We start from the raw sequence: 6,368 nt of genomic DNA on the forward strand, positions 1-6,368 counted from the left end.
CTAGTAATTCGTAATTACTTGTACCAAAAATTTTTCCAAATTATAAACTACAACATTCTGTATTTATAATAATTTATTCATTCCGTTTCAATTGTTTCTTTAAACAATAATTTCATCTAAGTAATAAAATAATTCGATTACTTAGACCGTGTCTCATTTAATCATATTTACAATAAGATACGTAAATTATACTCACAAAATCATCCGTCAATTTTAAGCAATTTAATTAACTCGTATCGGTATACGATTAATTAAATAATCAATTAAGAGTATTTCCCTATAGGTATGACCTAAGGGGATCAACTGATCACCATCGTCGCACGACAGTAATGTCAAACTCTAGTCAGCCAATCATTACCGATATGTGTGGACCAGTTGACTGTAAAATATTACATCCCACATGTATTCTTAAAATGAGATTTAATAATGATATTTAAATCATGTGATCGCACTATTGTTGAGGACACATTTCCCAACAGTTGACATTGCTGTGGATACCCTTGACCTTGCTTAATATGTTGACTTGGTCAGCGGTGCAGAATATGCCCCATCAGTTTTAAATCGCTAGTACTGTGTGATAGACCTGCCCAATGGATTTCAATGTAAATATTATAGTTTGGTTGAAGTATAAATTTAGACAATATCGGAATATGGTAATTTTCCTTAAAATAAACATGTCATACTTATGGTATTAATTAGTATAAAGATGTTAATTATTTAACATACACAAATATAATATAAGTATGTTATATTTTGGAAACTATTAAAAGGTAAATAAATAAAGCTATATTTCCAAAAAATATAATATTCCATAATTATTTCTATTTGATTTAATGCACATATGTAATATATTTATATACATATATAAGTCTCTTAAAATTGCATACCTAGTAAAAGTAATTTTGTTATTAGTGAAAATAACTGTAGTAACATTGGATATAGTAATATGATAATAATCACTCATTTGAATAGTCAAAGTAACAATATTAGCAGCGAGCGTGAGTAGTGAAAGTAACAGAAGTTACAACGGGAGTAATGAAATTATCAATATTAATGCGGCAGTAGTAAAAGTAACGATAATTACGTAATAATAATTACGTCGGGAGTAGTGAAAGTAACAATGATAATAACGAATGTAATAAAAGTAACAATACTAACAACAAAAGAAAATATATATGAACAATAAGTTAACAATTCAATTTAAGTAAAATATTAATAGCGGAGTAGTGAATTTGTCTCATAATTTATTTCATCGTCATTTTAAAATATGTCAAAGAAAAATATATTAATGATAAATTTATGAGTTATGCAACTTTAAAGTAGTACTCCCTCCTATTCACAATAAACTTCTCATTTCATTTTGACATAAAAATTAAGGAAACACATTACTGACTACCCTACCATATAAATAAATTTGGACCAAACAAATACACTAACCGCCATACAATTAAATTTGGACCACACAAACACTTATCAAAAAAGGAAATAGGGAAGTTATTGTGAATAGACGGAAAAGAAAATAAGGAAGTTTATATTGAATAAGAGGGAGTATTACTTAATTAAAATAATTTTTAATGCCAAATAGAGGTAGTCCAAGCTGGGTATGAAATTCCAAGGTATTGAGGTGGAGTTAGAATCCATTGGATATCTAACTCCATTTCAAAATCACACAATCAAACACTTCAAAGGACTCAGTCCATTCCATTCAAAAGTAGCGAACCAGACACCCCTTAAATTATCCGACCGGACCTTAGTTTGATAAGGTTTTTAGAAAATTGTATGGTATATACTCCCTCCTATTCACTGTTTTCTTCCCTATTTCCTTAAACGGATTATTCAGGTTTTCTTCCCCTTTCTTATTTTGGAAACTTTTACTCTTATTTTATTCATCCCTCTCTCCTACTACCAAACCTCACTCAACTTTTACTCTTATTTTATTCATCCCTCTCTTCTATCACCAAACCCCACCCAACTCACAATTTCTTATTTAACTAGTTTTAAACCCGTGCAAAAAAATGCACGGGCTAGACGGGCGTGTGTCTTTTAAAATTATGATATTTTAAACGGTTTTATTGGACATACCATTGAGTTTATTTATGGTATAAATATATACTAAATTTAGATGGAGGATAATAATTTTGGGATAAGAGTTAAAAATAAGGGTTTTTTGTGAAAAACTACCTTATATTTAGGTGTATTTGTAAAAATATTACCTTACGTTATTTTTCTTGCTTTAGACCACCCCCAAGCAAGGTCAATTGGGGGGGGGGGTGTCAATTTGTGAAAGGTCACCTTAATCCACATTTAAGCAAAATATTAGGGTGATCCAAGGGTTGAAAAGGTGAGAAGAGGTCAATTGATGACCTTCACTTGCTCAAATTGACCCAATGATTGACCTTACATGTGTCAAATTGTAATTGGTTACAATATTTGAAATCCAATAAAAAAAAGAAAACTAATATATTAACATTAAAAGTACAAAGAGTACAAAGGCCTAGAAAATAGTCTGCTCAAGTGCCAAAAGCGTCAAGAACGATTCGTAGAAATTCATGGTGAAATTCGTGATTATGTCACTCATATCGCTCTGAAAAATGATCTCATTGAGCATATTTGGCAAAACTTTCGTAACAAAAATTACTTTCGGATGCTTTATATTATTTCGTAGTATTACATGTTTTTTTAATATCATGTTGAGTAGGTCTCCTGAGAGACGATTTCTTAATAAGTTTTATTGAGAGACCATTGTACAATTTTGAGAAAAAGTGGTATTAAAGATAATAAAATAGGTACAAATCATGATTAATGATAAAATGGGTACATTTATTATGTATATAGGTACGAAATTACTATGTCACGATCAACAATAAAAATGGTACGAAATACAAATAAAAGGGTACGAAAGTTTGGTCTCTCAATAACTTAGTGAGAGACCGTCTCTCCCAAGTTTTAGTGTATCATGTTTGCTTTTTTTAAAAAAAAAAAAAATTATGTATGCAGCTTTTTAAATTATGTATGCGGGTTTTTTTATTGTCAATGAAATCGTCTTTTCGATTATTAAATTTTAACTTTGTTATTTAATATTTTTTTCAGAAGTTTACGTCATTAAATTAATGCTTAATATATTGTACTTTTATTTTTTTAAAATTACAATAAAAACTTGTGTATAATTAGTTAGTAAATAATAATTGAAAAAGTAAGAGAGAAGTTTTAGTGGGGTAGAGAATGTGGGAAATGATTAGAAATGATTAGAAATGTTGAAAAGTGGAAAATGATTGGATTAATTGACCCAGGTCGTGACCTTCTGCTTTGGAGGGTAAAAATGGGTCAAGTTAATAAGGGGTGTGATGGGGTATATTCTGCACCGCTGACCAAGTCAACATATTGAGCAAGGTCAAAGATATCCACAGCAAAGTCAACAACTTAGACAGCCTAGCCGATGCAGCCCATCGGCCTGTCACTTAGGTCTCGGCCAGGCAACTAACCAGCCGGGACACATATCCGCGTACTCATATCCAAGACCCCTCGGCCGGCCTGCCATGGGCCCATCGGCCGAGGGTAGAACGGTCTTTCCACCTGCTAGCCACTTGGCCACTTGGCCACTACGTGACAAAAGGTGAAAGTCTATAAATACTCCTGAACCCTCATTGAGGAAAGGATCCCACAATTTAACCTAAGAATCACTATTCATCTGGTAATATCTTCCTTATCTCTCTACAATACATACTTCGCCAAGTAACACGGCTTATCTCTCTAAGTTTACTGACTTGAGCGTCGGAGTGAGTACGCTCGGCCAAAGCCGAGCCCTCAGTTTGTTCATCGTTTCAGGAGAGGTCAAAGGAGGACTCAAGCAAAGACGTCATTCTACAAGCCACGGGTGGTAACAATACTTGCTCTGGAATTACACCCGGAACAATTGGCGCCGTCTGTGGGAATAGATACTAGAAGCTAGTCACATTCATTCCCAAACAAAAAAAAGAAAACACACAAAAACCCACCCAAAAAGCCAAGAAGATGTCGAAACAACCAGAGAAGGTGCTTGTGGAAAATGAATTCTACCAAGATGACACATTCCACAACTCTGAAATCGGGCAGTCCCCCACCGGCCGTATCACTGATACGACGAACGGGATGCCAAAGGAACAAGATACGCCGTTGCCCACCGACCAAGTCACCATCATGGGACATGTGGTTGATGCAGCTAAACTAAAGCTACTCTTGGACCTAATTGGTAGTACGCCGGCTCACACTGTCACACCGACAAGAGCGGCGGAACCCGTCCAGGAGGCCAGGGCCCAAAATGTGACTCCGAGAAACTTGGACGGAGCGCTAGGAGAAGCTGACCCTGCCAAGACGCCGGAGGAGCCCAGAGTGCTAGTGGTAGACCTGAGTCCTCCCCGTACTCACGGGAGGACAGCGTCGCCGCAGCACCGACGAGGCCTACCCCAAAGAAGCCAGAGAAGTCCGACTCAGCAGAGCCGGAGGAGAAGCCCGAGTCGGAGAAGGAGTCCTTCCCGCTACGAGGAGAGAAGCCGGACTAGGAATGCGAGGAGCCGATCGCCGCGTGTCGTTCGACACGTGGTCAGACAGCCCCTAAGTGCCTATGTCCTTGAAACCTCTGTGCCAACCAAGCTGAAGTTGCCGGCACTCACATACAAAGGGGATAGCGACCACGCCGAAACTTTCGAGTCGTACATGTCGGTGTGGGAACAGCCCGATGAGGTCTGGTGCCGAGTCTTCCCAACGACCTTGCATGGGATGGCTCAAAGTTGGTACAAAGGTCCGCTGACGGCTCGGCTCGAGATCTTGTTACGCCGATTTAAGGGACGCGTTCTTAGCCCAGTACTCTTGCAATAAGAGGAGGGCTGTAGAGACATCGGATCTCCTGACTATCAGACAGGAGGGGGGCGAGTCTCTGTGAAGCTATGTCAAGAGGTTCGACGCCAAGGTTCAGCAGATTCGGGAGATTAATCCCGAGCTGGCAGCCTTCGCACTGATGAAAGGCCTCCCAAGGGGAGACTTAAAAACGAGCTCATCAAGTGCGGCGGCCGACCTTGACGCCGCTTAAAATTGGTCGATCAAGCCATTAAGGTGGAGGACTATCACAAAACCTGGGTAGGCCCCAGCGAGGCCGAGCACTCAGAGAAGAAGAGCCACCGAAAGGACAACCCGGACGAAGGACGCCGTGACAGTAATAGGTCACGGTCCGACGAAGAACGCCGTGACAATAATAGGTCACGGTCTGACAAGACTGCAAGGAAACATAACTCGGCGGTCGCCGGGGGGAGTTCGGAACCGTACCACCGAAAGCGGTACAATGATCACACCCCCCTGGTCGTATCTGCCGCCGAGGTTTTCGCCCTGAGCAAAAACGAGGGTCAGAAGTGGGAAAGGCCCCTGTGCCGAGGAGTGACGGTGACACGAGCCAAGATCGTGAGTACCACGGCCACACCGCCACTTAACAAACGACTGCCGGCATCTGAAAAATGCCATTGAAGAGCTGATCCGGAAGGGGAGCCTCGGCAAATACGTCGCCGGAGGCCAAAGAACAGATGCCGACGGGTCAAATAAGAAATCCGTCTTTGAACGGGTAGGAGTAATCAATGTTGTCATCGGGGGCAACGAGAACGGTGGGTCCGCTCATGGGCACAAACGGCACCTGAATGAACTATATCAGGCCATCAACTTTGTGCCCAACACAGCAACCCCCGCTTCCAACATCCCCGATATGACCATTGGGAAGAAAGACTACGAGGGAGTCATCGCTCCTCACAGCGACCCACTCGTAGTCCACCTGGACGTAGCCAACCACTTGGTGAAGAGGTGCCTGATTGACACAGGCGCCTACACAAACATTATGTACAGAGAATGCTTTCTCAGCCTCGGTCTGAAGGTTGAAGACTTGAGCCTCTGCACCAACCCGTTGTACGCTTTTTTTGGGGCCGGCTACTGGTACCCCGGGATCAATCAGCACGGTGATGTTCGGCGAGGGAGGTGCGGCCAAGAACGTTATGTCTGAGTTCGTGGTCATTGACGGTTCATCTGCCTACAACGTCCTCATAGGCCGAGTCACTCTGAGTGAGGCCGACGCAGTAATGTCCATCCGGGCCCTGACATTGATGTATGTCTCGGACCGGGGGGAAGCGCATAAGCTCGTCTCAAAGAACGAGAAGGATGAGGTAGTCAATGTCCAAGTATCTGCCAGAGGGTGCAACGTGCAATCCTTCAAAGTGGCGAAGAAATCGGAGAAGGGGAAGAGCCCATCCTTGCAACAGGAGGGCGAACGCATGGATACCACCGTCGGCATGGTCGAAGGAGCGGAGACCGAAGAGGTGGAGATTGACCCAGGCCGCACCGTAACTATCGGTGTC

The sequence above is a fragment of the Silene latifolia genome, unplaced genomic scaffold, assembly GCF_048544455.1.
Source record: "Silene latifolia isolate original U9 population unplaced genomic scaffold, ASM4854445v1 scaffold_20.1, whole genome shotgun sequence".
Lineage (NCBI taxonomy): Eukaryota > Viridiplantae > Streptophyta > Magnoliopsida > Caryophyllales > Caryophyllaceae > Silene > Silene latifolia.